This window comes from Cibotium barometz, chromosome 64 (assembly GCF_041138505.1).
Source record: "Cibotium barometz isolate CiBa-2024 chromosome 64, ASM4113850v1, whole genome shotgun sequence".
Lineage (NCBI taxonomy): Eukaryota > Viridiplantae > Streptophyta > Polypodiopsida > Cyatheales > Cibotiaceae > Cibotium > Cibotium barometz.
Window position 1 is genome coordinate 13,928,006 of NC_141109.1, and position 13,750 is coordinate 13,941,755.

Consider the following 13,750-nt stretch of genomic DNA (forward strand, 5'->3'; position numbering starts at 1 on the left):
TATTGTTTTTGTGTAGCCTTCACAAGGAGGAGCTAGCCCTCCACCATTACACATGGCACCAAAATGTTTTTTGCATTTCCATTAAATATATTCTGTAAGATTTTCAAGAATAAGAGTGTTTTTCTAAGGCTTCATTTTAGTATGTAATGATTAATGCTTGAAAAAAGTCAATGAAATGATGACCCTCCATATCCTCTCTATTTAAGGCAATGAAATGATGACCCCCATATGCTTTCTATTTGCATGTATTCACCCCTCCATATCGTGTCTATTTAAGGTAATGAAACGATGACCCCCCATATGCTTTCTATTTGCATGTATTCACCCCTCCATATCGTGTCTATTTAAGGTAATGAAATGATGACCCCCCATATGCTTTCTATTTGCATGCATTCACCCATATCCTTTCTATTTAAGGTCTCACAATTCTCTATAAAAGGCCTCAAAGGCATCTCTTCTCTATATTATCTTAAGGAAGAGTTTCACAAAGCTACCACGTGGCAAGAATTTGGAGGTTCGGGAAGGGGAGGAGGAGGTTTGGGTAGAATTTGATTTTGGAAGCCTCAAAAGACGTGCGAGGCACGGGTTCCCAACTAGTTCAACTAGTAGAGGGAGGGAGAGAGAGAGAAGGAGGAGAGGGAGGGGTGGGGGCAACTCATGTAACCAAGGTTGTATTAATTCAAATCCACGTAAGTGGCATTAATTAATACACCTACAAATAAAGTTGTGATATACACTACAAATAAAGAGCTAGCCAAACATGAAGAGCTAGGGATATATCATTTGTGCAAAATTGGAGAGGTGAATTATGAGGAAAGGACCCTACTTCTCACCCCCCACCACTACCCAAAAAATGTTTGAACCTCTACACTTTATGGCCATTTCTCTTTGTTATTTAGCACCCTTACCATGCAAGGTTTGTTGGATTTAGGTCCTTTACTTTGTGTTTTTGTTTCGGCTATTCTCTTTGTGCTTTGGGTTAATCAGGTTCATAGAGGTCAAAGTGTGAGATTTGTACATGGTAGTTAAGACAAGAATTATATAGTGGGATTTAATTCATGAAAGTTCAAAGAGAAATAAACTAAGGTCTTTTTTGAGAATTAACAAGGAGAATTATTTCATTTATATTAATTATAGGGATAAATAGGTTTTTAAAAATGAATTGTCAGCTCCCATGATAATAATTATCAATAATTTAGGAGAATTTGTGAGAGATTAAGAAACAATTGATCCTTAAAATGTTGTAAGATAAATAGTCTCTCTAGCTATTTCTTTAATTAATAATTAGTTAAATAATTTAAGGGTGATTCCAAGAAGTTGTGGCTAATTAGAGGTCAAATATAATAGTTTGATGGTTTGATATTCCATGGAGTTGCTTCGAGCACAGTACAAAATGTGTGCTTTATTCTACAAAACAACACTTTCGTGTACCATTTTTCCTTACAAGCTCAAAGCTCTATATGTGCTTTTTGAAGTCCTTGCCCGTCTTTTTTCTTCATTCATTGGTTGCCTATCTCTCAATCGGCCTAACATGACATAGAACTTGTTTTTTTCAAGACTCGTGACTCACCCTATTCTGGTTCCCCTTCCAAGATACATAAACCAATTGGAATAGAAACCAATTGGCTTATGTTAACCACTCCCTACATTAACATGGCTTCGCCCACCCGACCTACCTAAGGCATTTTGCCATCTTACTCGCTCAAATGGACACTTAACCTTTGTAAGACGACACTAGAAAGCAGCTTTACCCTGCACCTTAATGTCAAATAGGGAAGGTCTATGAACTTAGTATACATGGTTACTTAAGACTAGTAATAATGGCCGGAACATTTTTAAGTTTAGTCGATCTAGCGTGAAAATTAGGCATATATATATAAGTCATTTTTTATAATAAAGCATGACACAATCATTCCCTTGCAATAGTTTTCTTACGAGCTTTCTTCTTGCGTGCATGCTACTGAATCTTGCTTGCTTCATGCTTACTCAATGGATGCATACTAGATAGGTTTGAATGTAGGTTTTCTTGTTGCATTAGCTTCTTCTTCTTTCCCGGCCTTTTGTGAGAGAGCACCGTCGCCAAGGACCATCTCTTCTTGCCTCCCTCTCATTCAGAGCTCTCCCTTTACCTCTTTGGCAAGGAGAATTCTCGTGTGACAACAAAGTGAGGACGCGACACAAACAAGCTAGTGCACCCACAATGGGAAGTTGCATTTGCGAAGGCAAGACCCAACGATACATGCACACATGCTTTGGTAAGGCTAAGGTGAGATCTTGACTTGAATATATTTAGCGTCATTTGCTGAGGACTAGCCTAGGACTTAGCTCCACTTTTCCACCCATTCCAATCTATTGGGATACCTAATATTGCCCGGTGTTAATTAAGAGGCCGCACTCCAAAAAACATACAATTTTGGAGCCTCATATGTATTTGTTTATTATGTTTAAATTTAATTTGAAGTTTAATTTGCATTATGGCATTCTATTTTTGTCTATTGGTAGAGAAAAACCCTGGTTTTTTTTGTGATTTGCATGAAATTGGAGCCCGAGAAGTGCTATTAATAAACCACCATGGCCACAGCATAAAGCTTTGCAAATAGACAAGAAGAATATATATATATATAGCAAACTATGCACGACTAAGAGAGTGGGTTCAATCTCCCCCCATGCATGAGTGAGCGTGCTTCCTCATGCATGTATTTATTTATTAGCAAAAAGCAAGTGCTCAAAAATAGCTTAATACATTCCACTTTGGGCTATTAATATCAAAAAGTAATTTGGTCTCCAAACTTGGTTATTTACATTCAAATTGTAGTTATTTAATTAAATGGAACTATGGGTGAGCGACCATCGGGGCGCACACCAAAATATGATGACCTCACAATAGCCAAAATCCATCGCACCCACGCTACTCCGTGCACTGATCTGCTCACCAAAAACACAACACATTAAATCTCACTTATCCGCCCATCACGATGCGACCACTGCTCCATGCTCTCGCGTGTACGATCGTGCGACAAATGAGCATACCATAAATATCAAATAATTCCACAATTCATATTTTCATAACAAGAAGTTTATAAAATTATTTCTTTGACCCAAGGATTAGCTTAGCAATTGTGATTAGGAGTGGAATCCACTCCAAAAACATGAGCATTGAGCTCCATTAGGTAGAATTAGAGTGGTATTATCAATTTTATTCATGCATTTCATAAATCTTCATAATTTCATTATTGATTAGTAGATTAAAAATATGTTAAACCATCCAAAAATAATTAAAACACTTAATTGGTTACATAACAATCATTAACTAGGATGAGGACCATTAATCACACCCCATCTAAAAAATCTCAAAGACTTGGCCAAACACCAAAGGTAGGAGACATGAGCCCACAAAAAGACTTGTCTAGACACGTGAGTTGTGAGCCTGGATTGAGCTTAGACACATGAACCTGTAAAGGTAAGCATCAAGATGACGTGAGTTTAGAGATATATATACCTAATATAGTATGGACCAATTAGTACTATCATAAAAAACACCTACCCATGTTGGTCCTAGAGATGTGAAGAACCAGCATACGTGAACCTGGACATGTGAGCCCGCATACGTGAACCTAAGTAGATGAACGCACAGATGTGAACCTGTAAATGTGAGCATATAGATGTGAGTCTTAGGCAACTAAAGATGCATATGTAAGAAGTAATTATGTCCCATATGTAAAGAAATAACCACAGGTGCTTAGTGGACCTGAAGGATCCTCTACCAGTGGATCCAGTGTTAAGTCCATGGTCAAACACGTTGAGGATAGATGCAAGGAATGTAGATACATTATCTCATGATACTATAGGTGTTGGCACACATGTATCATGCAAAGGAAAGGAAAAGGTAAATCAACCTTTTCTGCTTGATTTATTAGGAGGACGCTCTTATGTGGATGGTGACTCTAGTGGCTCTGAGTACAGCCTTTGATGAGGAGCTTGGTTGGTAGTCTATCAATTATTCCTAGTGCATGGAGAACTAGGATTGTTTTGAGGACTAATCTTCTTGTGTTATTATAGTAGGGTACTCGATATGTTCAATGGCAAAATCATAGGCAACAGATATTAAGATCTCATACTGTAATAACACAAGAAGATGATATATTAATCTTTTTGTGTTGTTATAGTGGGTACTCAATATGTTTAATGGCAAAATCATAGACAACATATATTAAGATCTCATACTGTAATAACACAAGAAGATCATATATTGATCTTTTTGTGTTATTACAGTAGGGTACTCAATACGTTCAATGGCAAAATCATAGATAACAGATATTAAGATCTGCTTGTTTATATATATTTTTTATAGATTTTTAATATCCCATATGGGTAGTATAGGGTGCTCTTAGGTAAACTTAAATACTTATGGGTGTCATAGGCTTGTAGCCACCCTTAAGGCTTCCAAAATTGGTTAGGGCTAAGAGAAGGTTAGGGGGCATAAATAACTCAAGCATTCCTCTTGTTCATCCAAAATGGTGGAATGTATTAATACTATGCACCATGTTCTAAAGTTCAGCACTATGGGATGCAATGCATAAATATACATAGTCATATAATTAGTAAGATAAATGTCATTATGGAAAACGGCCATGATCAGAGTTGGGTCTGCATCCCTATCAAAATTTCATTAAGAAATATTCCCCCTAGTTAGATCTTTGCTAATATCTATCTCATATTGAAGAAAATAGAGGATTAGTGTGGAAAGAAAAAGATTAAGAGTCTATAGAGGGGCCCTTGGAGTCACTGGTATAGCTAGTTTGCGAGGCTCCACTAACTACATCTTGTCACTCTATGCTCCTTTGCTTATGGTTTCACCTATTGACTTAACTGTTGCTCTAATCTTGCAATCTGTGTATCTTTTTCTCTTAGCAACTTACCTCCCTTGTTTCCCTTGTTTGTAGGAGTTGGGGTATTTGGTATTTGTCTCTTGTGCTTGCTTTAGCGTGTCTTCAAGCTATTTTAAAAGAGTTGTCTGGGAGTAATTCTTCTTTTGACTACATGTCTATCTTTACATCTTGAATGGAGGTATCAAATAGGATACAACCTGTCTCAGTGGCTATGGATTGCCAACTCTAGCTACTCTTTACTTGATTGGATATATGCATGAAGGGATTAGATGGCTTGGGCATATTGTATGTTCAAGTCTTCTCTTTCCTTCTCCAGATACTATATTTTTTCCTTTTTGATTTCTTCAGTTTTGTGTAGTTCAGTTATCTGCTCTTCAACCAATTTTTTCCTCTACCTCCTTTCGCAGCTTTAGTCCTTCTCAGGTCTTCTGCATTTCCTTTGCCTATTGGCTTACATGCTCTTATAGCCTCCTGGATTTTCCCTTCAATTCATTTGCCCTCTCCTTGATATTTAAGTATTCCATGCCATTGTGTTGCCAAAGAGTTTTTCCTTAAGCATGGTATTAAATGGCATATCCTTTGTGTTGCTAAGGAGTTTTTCCTTAAGCATGGTATTAAATGGCATATCCTTTTTCTCCACCCTATGTGTGCATGTGGTCGGTAGCTACGTGGCTTGACTTATGCCATCCTCTTAAATCATAACCTTTTGGTGCTCCCATCAGGCAATGTGGGTGAGATTTTGCACCTTGGATACTTTCTTCTTTCGCTTCTTTTTAGCTGGGGTGTTTCTGACCTCTCCAGATACTTCAGGCTGCTATGAGGAGCTGCTATGAGGATGCATACTTTGAGTCCTTGTGTTCCTTTGTATCTTCTTTTGCTTCTTTTTAGCTGGGGTGTTTCTGACCTCTCCAGATACTTCAGGCTGCTACTTCAGGCTGCTATGAGGATGCATACTTTGAGTCCTTGTGTTCCTTTGTAGGGGGGAGTCATCTTGTAATAATGAGAATTAGATACGTCAACCCTAAACTGGTTGTTAGGGGGGCTTCTTATTGCCTTGCCCTTTTTTTCTTTTTCTTTTTGAAGTTAGTGTGTTAATGATATAAGCTGTTGTTAGTGAATCTTTCTACATGATTTATGCTTTGGATAATTTTTTGTCAAATGAAAAACCAAACTGGATTTCACAAGCGTGAATATCTAGAGATATTCGCACTAAAAAAGGTTAGTAATTCAGAGAAAAATCAAGTTAGAATGGCTCATCTATTCAAATGGAGCTGAGATAAAGTACATGTGTTTCACGATCAAGAGATATTCACATTGAAAAAAGGTTAGCAATTTGGAGAAAAAATCAAGTTAGAATGGTCATCTATTCAAACGGAGTTGAGATGAAGTACATGTGAGCCATTTCTAAGAACTATGATTAACGTGAAAAACTAGTATGAATATCTCAGATATTCACGTTGAAAAATGTTAGATGAAAAATGTCAGTGATTAAAGTTAAAAAATTGTTTGAATGATTTAGTTCATTGTTATCAGAATGTGAAATTAGTAGGTCACATGTTAGTTCTAAACAAATTTTCAGCCTTGAAAGACCAGGCTGGCTTCTCACAACCATGAATATTGGGGATATTCACTTGGAAAATGTGTAGCTATTTGACAAGAGTGATGCATATTAGTAATGCAAACAATGCTCTTGGTGAGATGATGTCACTAACACATGAAATGTTTAAGGTTTTGTGGGCGTGAAAACTAGGGTGGTTTTTCACATGTGATTTTCTAAGGGGGATAATCATGCCAAGAAAAAGTTAGTTATTTGGTACCAAATGATGCTAGAAGGATGTGTGAGGCTCATTAGAGATGAAGGATGGTATAATTAAGGACTTCTTGAGGGTTTCATTCAATGTGGAAGACAAGTTCATGGCTGTGAATATCTAAATATATTCATGCCAAAGTTTTCTTAACCAAAAGTAATGAAACGTTTATAAGGATACTCAAGGGTGTCTCTTCTCTCTCTATACATGTCTCTTTGCCCACTCTCTCTATCTACCATCTCTCTCTCTCTCTCTCTCTCTCTCTCTCTCTCTCTCTCTATCCTTCTCTTTACTTAATCTCTCTATCCTCCCTCACTAACTCTCTTTATCCTTCTCTCTCTTTGCTAACTCTCTCTATTCTCCCCCTCTCACTCTCTCTATCCTTCTCTTTTCTCACTCTCTGTATCATCCCTATCTCACTCTCTCTATCCTTCTCTCTGTACTCCCCCTCTCTCTCTCTATCTTTTTCTTGGCTCTCTCTCTCTCTCTCTCTCTCTCTCTCTCTCTCTCTCTCTCTCTCTCTCTCTCTCTCTTTGCTCACTCTCTCTATCCTTCTCTTTGCTCACTCTCTCTATCCTTCTCTCTTTGGTAGCTCTCTCTTTCCTCTCCCTGTCTCACTCTCTCTATCATTCTCTTTACTCACTCTCTCTATCCCCTCCCTGTCTCTCTCTATCCTTCTCTTTGCTCTCTCTCCTTCTCACCCTTTCTGTGAGAGTAATTTGTAGCACAAGCGATTGAGTAATTTGTCTTGTATATGTCAATTTGTTTAGATTGATCGAAACCACATCAAAGGAAACCCCACATCTAAAGTGTGCACAATGCTTAAAGAGCACGCCTGCTAGTAGACAAGCAAGCCAAGAAGCGGCAAAAGTATGAAGAAGAGGAGGAAAATAGAGAAAGAAGATGATGAAGATTATTCTCCTCAACAAAGAAATTGAACACGCTCTTCAAAAAAAGGTGCTTCTTCAAAATCCATGAAAGCAACAAAGGAAGTAGGAGAGATGGAGAAGGGAACTAAAAAAGAAGGTGATAATGAAGACCACTTCATGGTGACACATGTAGCTCGTTTGCAGCTAGAACTCCTACAAGACAGCCTAAATAGAGTAAAGGTAATTATTATGCACTTTTTACCAAATCTCGCATAAGGTATTTGTATGGCTCCCAAGCACAACCTTTGCGTGTGCATTGCAGGTGCAAAAATCCACTCATTTGCCACCTTTTCCCTTGTGCAAACTAGTGCCTAGCCCCTCTATAAGAAGAGTGCAGTTTAGGTACAAGAAGCTGGCAAGGGAATTCTTACAAATGGCTATGTTGCTAATCCATGCAGGTTCATTTGTTCTATCTTCTCATCCCATAATCCTGTTAGAGAAGTGATGCAACATGATGTTAGTGCATGGGATGACACATGGCAAATAAGAAACGAGGAGTTGGAGAATATGATCAAAGGCACAGAGTGGGAATGTATGAGCAACAAGATGTTCTATGTGTGGGACGGCAATCATCGAATTGTGCATGTATGGAAGAGCTTAGTAAATGTGAGTCATCTTAAATTGCTTGCTTTTTCTACGCGGTGTTAAGTTTTTTAAATTAAATTTGAGACTAGTTAGTTTCACATTGATTGTGGCATTCAAGAATATTGTATCGACATCCATGTGTTGACGCTATCCTAATTGACTTCAATCAGGATAGCGAGGGGGAGGTCTTCACAGTCATAGCTCGCTTAAACAAGTAATGAAACGTACACATTACGAGAACACCATATGTTTTAAGTCTCTTTGACATGGGATGGTCCAAGAGTAGTATGTTTTATCTTTCATCATAACTCATCTTTTTTTTTTTTGGCCATAGGATGAATGAAGTGGACTATGTTTCTTCGTCTCTTGTGGACAAAGTGTGCCTCGTTAAGGGCTCTTGGCTTAGCAAATAAAGGAACAATTATGAGGCACACTATAGCGATGAACAAGGCCATGGATAGAGAAGCATGCCTCAATGCATAAAAAAAAGAGCCGCCCGTCCTAGTACAACTGCGAGCTTTCAGAACTTTCCCAAATAGTATTCCAAGTAAACCTTCAATCTTTTGACGCTTGTAATATATGATTATTATTTACATATTATCAACTAATGTTGTAACATGTGAATAATAGGATGAGTACCTCACAGCCACCCGAGATATTGTCCCCTAGTAGATAGCTTGCCCACACATGAGTTCGAATAAAAATAGAGAACTGTATTTTATAAAGATGAAAGAAAGTGGAGGCAACGCTTGTAATATATGATTATTATTTACATATTATCAACTAATGTTGTAACATGTGAATAATAGGATGAGTACCTCACAGCCACCCGAGATATTGTCCCTTAGTAGATAGCTTGCCTACACATGAGTTCGAAGAAAAATAGAGAACTGTATTTTATAAAGATGAAAGAAAGTGGAGGCATGCTACAAGGCAGTTGTTGGCGGTGATTGCAAACCCTACACAAGGGGAAGGTTTCTTTGAGTAAGAAATGGACTACACTTTTTCCTCTGTCTATTTTGTAGGCAACAACATTTTATGGTTTTAATGTTGTGGTTTAATTTTGGTGTTATGTTGCAAATGACTAGTGCAAGTTAATTGGGACGAGAAACCGGATTACTGCATCTAGCTTGTTGCCAAATGACCACAAAGCATAGATTTTGGATATTTTAATTGATGGAAATTTGCAGAGGGTTTACGTGTAAAACCGTCCAAGTAGGCTACTTTGGTGCCATTGAATATAAGAACACTTGTGTCCCTTGTTCAAGTTGAGAGGGCGCCATTTAAAAAAGAGAAGCTCAAAAGGAGATTGGAAGAGGAGAGAAAGAGATCGAACAAATAGAATGAACAAAAAATAAAGAAACTAAGAAACTAAAAAGAAACTAAGAAGAGATCAAAATAGAAAAAAGCTATAAATAAAGAGAAAGCTTAAATAGAGAAAGAGCTAAAAATAGAGAGAGATATAAAAATAGAGAGTAAAAATATATTTAAAAATAAATTTTATGGTTTAAAAAAATTTAGGGTTTGAGAGGTGTTGGAGAGAGAGAGAGAGAGAGAGAGAGAGAGAGAGAGAGAGAGAGAGAGAGAGAAGAGATGAGAGAGAGAGAGAGAGAGACGATCTCTAACGAGAGAGAGAGAGAGAGAGAGAGAGAGAGAGAGAGAGAGAGAGAGAGAGAGAGGAGCAAGGAGAGAGAGAGAGAAAGCGAGAGAGGGTGAGAGAGAGAGGGGGGGCATGGGCATGAGAGAGAGAGAGAGAGAGAGGGGGGGGGGCGGCGTGGGTGTCAGAGAGAGACAAAGAGCGGAGGGGCGTGAGCAAGAGAGAGAGAGACAGAGAGGAGGGGTGTGGACGCGCGAGAGAGATAGGGATAGTCTGGCACGAGATAGAGAGAGAGGGGGGTGGTGGCCGAGGGCCCACCCCACTAAGGGCAATATCACCCTTTGTGAGGGGGCCCTCCCCTCACTCAAGGCCATCGCCCACCGCCGTTCTCTCTCACGCCCCTACTCTCTCTCTCTCTCTCTCTCTCTCTCTCTCTCTCTCTCTCTCAAATCCACTCTCTTTTTCTTTATTGTTTTTTTTCTTTAAAAAAAGGAGATGAGAGGGAGAAGGAGAGATAAAATAAAGAGAGAGAGGATTAAAAGAAAGAATTTTAAAGAAGACATAAAGAAATCTAGGCTTTATCCTCGCCTTGTGCTCGCCTCATGCTAAGTGGAGAAGGGGTCGTGCTAAATGGAGAAGGGGCAAGCGAGATTGAGTGAGTGAGTGAGTGAGTGAGTGAGTGTGTGTGTGTGTGTGCGTGAGAGAGAGAGAGAGAGAGAGAGAGAGAGAGAGAGAGAGAGAGAGAGAGAGAGAGAGAGTGTGTGCGCAAGGCTGGGCGAGTGCAAGAGAGAGAGAGAGATAGAGTGCACAAGCACGTGTAAGATAGAGAGAGAGAGGAGGGAGCGGGCGGGTTAGCCCCTCACTAAGGGTGGACATTGCCCTTAGTGAGGGTGGGTGTCCACCCTCACTAAGGACGATGTCACCCTTAGTGAGGGTGCTCTCCCCTCACTTAAGGCCGCCCCCCCTCTCTCTCTCTCTCTCTCTCTCTTCAATGTTCACGCGACTACTTTTCTCCTATGCTTTCCTCTTATGTGTTGTGATGAATAGCTTCTAGAATCACCTCAATCCAAAAATGTAAGCCACATTGTTACGCTCACGGAGTGCCTTTACTCTATTTTCATTTCAGTGTTTGAAAGATCTTCTCTACCCATGAAAAACTCTATGAAAACATAAGAAGTTGTGCTACTCATTCAAGCACATCAACTCATGATACTATGTGGATTTATGTGTATTATGTTCATGTTATTGGCATCACATCAATGGTAGCAAGCACATGTATCTAATTTTCACTAAAGTCCAAAGGAGGGAGAGATGCAAACATTGTGTCCTCTTCTTGATCCAAATTTTGTGTAGATACTACTCCACACACTTACACCAAAGTGGTTCAATCTAGATAAGCTTGAAAAGAAGAGAAGTTGAGTTTGTAGTACGAAGTTGAGATTATATTTCAAAGATAATCTACAAGTCAACCAAATATATATGCTAGTAAAGCACTTATGCATTAAGATTTATGCATAAGAGAAGTTGGACAATTGCGACTTGCGAAATGAAAGAGGAGGACACAATGGCACAAGTTCTTTTCTAGGAAATGATCAACAATGTTGTGGTGCAAAAAGGCTTTTCCAAACCTAAAGCATGGCTGATGAGGTAGGAGCCAACTAGAGGGCAGTGAGGAAAATCTATAATAATGGACCAGAGAATGCAATGGAAGGACGTGAGTGTTCCTGTCTTCTTCATTGGAAACAAAGCTTGTACATCCATACAATATAATATGTAGTCATGAATTTTCAAGAAGAGCACAAGCGACTATGTCATCAGTGTGGCACTGTGCATTGAGTGAAGAGGAGGCACTCTTGAAATACAAACACATTAGATCATGGTGGATGAATAGTAAAGTTGTTGATGTGAACTTACCAGCCATAGTTATAAAGCTTAAGGAAGATAACTCATTACATCGTCCGAAGTATGTCACAAAAAACCAACCACGCAAGAAACAAGGTAGGAGATTAAACTTTCCACCCACTATTCCTTCAGCCTACAGAAGGTGGTTACAATGTAGAGGGATTAGCAATTGAATCAGAGGTGCATGAAATTTTAGAGAATGACATACACGACTCAATGTGGGCTATATGTCAAACACCTCTACACGGCAAGGTCACTTGCCAAGGATGGTTAGGTGGTCAAGATGGCAAGTGTAAAAAGAGCATCAAGAACTGCGGGGGCAAGGTGTTCCACATCCATCTTTCTATGGTATGAGAGAGTGGTCAGGGGAGGGTAGAGGCATCGGTTCATGTGGTTTTGCAACAGCAGCGTGGATCATACTTGGAGAGTGTTCAGTACCAGGAGAACAATCTGAAAAGGACCTTGTACTGTAGTTTTTAAAAGGTCCTTCATGTTGCAATAATAAAATATCCTTTGTCTCAACTCTCTAGCAAGAACTATTTACTTTTTGTTTTTTTTTAATGTTTTAGTAGGACAATCAATATGGTTGTATGTCAATGGCTAGAATATGTTCATTTATTATTTCAAGGTCTTCTCAATGTTGATGTCTATGTAGATTCCCCTGAATATATTACTTATTCATGCAATTCCTCTTGTTACACACATCACTTATCCATGTATCTACTTTTCTAAATTTAGGGAATAGTCATGTATGTACTTATCTAATTTTAAGGAAAAGCCATGCATCTTGCTTATCATCCAGCTTATTACACTGTTGCTCTAGCACAAGATCATAAGCAAGAAAACTAGAGACACACAAATGAGCCATAGAGGGCTTCCTTTCATTCCTAGCTTCATAATGGGTAATTGGGCATCTTTATAGCACATAAGTGGTGCACATAACTACCTCTAACCTAAAAAGATGAGGCAAATCCTAGCCTTTAAACATGCAACATGCCATTTTCATGAGAGACATGTTATTTCTCTTAGCCACATCATTTTGTTAAGGTGTGTAAGGATTTGTGCATTGATGTTTTCTACCTTTTTCAGCCATATATACATGAACTTGCTTTGACATATACTCCCCTCCGCCCACCCCACGCGGTCTATATGAAGGGTGCTAACTTTACATGTAGACACATTTTTAACCATAGTCAAAGTGTCTGAAGCTTGTAGAAACCTCTCACTTTGCTTTCAATGGATACACCTAAGTATTCTTGGAGTAGTAATCAATAAAAGTGACAAAGTAGAGATATCCCTTAATTGATGATGTCCACATACATACGTATTCAATTTTGTATTGTTCATTGTTCTTCATGATATACTCGCTCTTCCCCAAAAAAGAAAGAAAAGATTCCTTCATTATTGGGGTGTAGGATTTTGAGGGAAGATGCCTTTATTATTGATATTAAAAAAGAAGAAAGGTATCTTTTTTGGTTTGGTGCAAAATAAGAGCACACCTCTCCCATTACTATAAATATACAGATAACCTCCATATAAATTTGTTAACTACCATTTTGCATAGCATTCTTAGTAGAGCACACTAGCCACAACCCTCCTTCGTATTGTTTATGATGGCTTATAAAAATTTAGCATTGAAGTTATGATGGTGCACCTTGCGAGGGGGATCCCACCTGTTAGGTTACTTGCGCCTCCGTGGGTTTGCCACCCACCGGCTCACGTATCGCTAGTGAGGCACCAATGCGGAGGTCAAGCAAAAGACTGTAGATGGTACACAAGCATGGAAAGCTCTTACATCCTTACCACTTCCTAGAAGTGATGATGATATTTCTCCAGTGCAGACCAAAGTGGTGAGATTAATTGGTAAATGGCGAGCCCATGGTTTCATTGATGATGCATTCGAGTGTCTCTTGCTAGAGGAAGTGCAGAAGGGAACGAACGTCATTTGCTTCCTTTGTGCCTACACCCCGGAGGATAAGTGATGCCCATAGAACTCTCGATGAATAACAGTTATGATAGAAGAGTTTATTTGGAAGTTGT